The sequence below is a fragment of the Pristiophorus japonicus genome, unplaced genomic scaffold, assembly GCF_044704955.1.
Source record: "Pristiophorus japonicus isolate sPriJap1 unplaced genomic scaffold, sPriJap1.hap1 HAP1_SCAFFOLD_1374, whole genome shotgun sequence".
Lineage (NCBI taxonomy): Eukaryota > Metazoa > Chordata > Chondrichthyes > Pristiophoridae > Pristiophorus > Pristiophorus japonicus.
The window spans coordinates 20506-21518 of NW_027251044.1; positions in this window are offsets into that span (position 1 = coordinate 20506).

Genomic DNA, 1013 nt, shown 5'->3' on the forward strand with positions numbered 1-1013 from the left:
GTGGGACCCGTACCCCAGTGAGTCAGTGTGTGTGGGACTGTACCCCAGTGAGAGTCAGTGTGTGTGGGACTGTACCCCAGTGAGAGTCAGTGTGTGTGGGACTGTACCCCAGTGAGAGTCAGTGTGTGTGGGACCCGTACCCCAGTGAGTCAGTGTGTGTGGGACTGTACCCCAGTGAGAGTCAGTGTGTGTGGGACCCGTACCCCAGTGAGAGTCAGTGTGTGTGGGACTGTACCCCAGTGAGAGTCAGTGTGTGTGGGACCCGAACCCCAGTGAGAGTCAGTGTGTGTGGAACTGTACCCCAGTGAGAGTCAGTGTGTGTGGGACCCGTACCCCAGTGAGAGTCAGTGTGTGTGGGACTGTACCCCAGTGAGAGTCAGTGTGTGTGGGACCCGTACCCCAGTGAGAGTCAGTGTGTGTGGGACTGTACCCCAGTGAGAGTCAGTGTGTGTGGGACCCGAACCCCAGTGAGAGTCAGTGTGTGTGGGACTGTACCCCAGTGAGAGTCAGTGTGTGTGGGACCCGTACCCCAGTGAGAGTCAGTGTGTGTGGGACTGTACCCCAGTGAGAGTCAGTGTGTGTGAGACCCGAACCCCAGTGAGAGTCAGTGTGTGTGGGAACAAATGAAGGGAATGTGGGGGGTGTAGGTGTTGCCTATGTCTGTGGTGGAATCCTCCGCAATGAACAGAGGAAGCAGACAGAAACAGCCATTGATGATTGAATGAGTGACAGATGTGGGGCTGTTACTGGCCTGTGTCTTGTTCCCTGACAGCACACGATTAACTTTTTAACAACTTTCCCCACTCTGCCACGCTCACAAATTGCTGCGTGTGTGAAACAAGCAGAAAGTAGCAATGATCATGTAATGGATGGGTTCTGACTGCCCCCCCCCCCGGCACGGACCCCGCCCCCCCCCCCCCCCCCCAGCACGGACCCCACCCCCTCCCCAAACAGACCTTCCCTCTGTCCCAATCCCCCTGTCCCTGCCCCCCCAGCATGGACCGCCCCGCCCC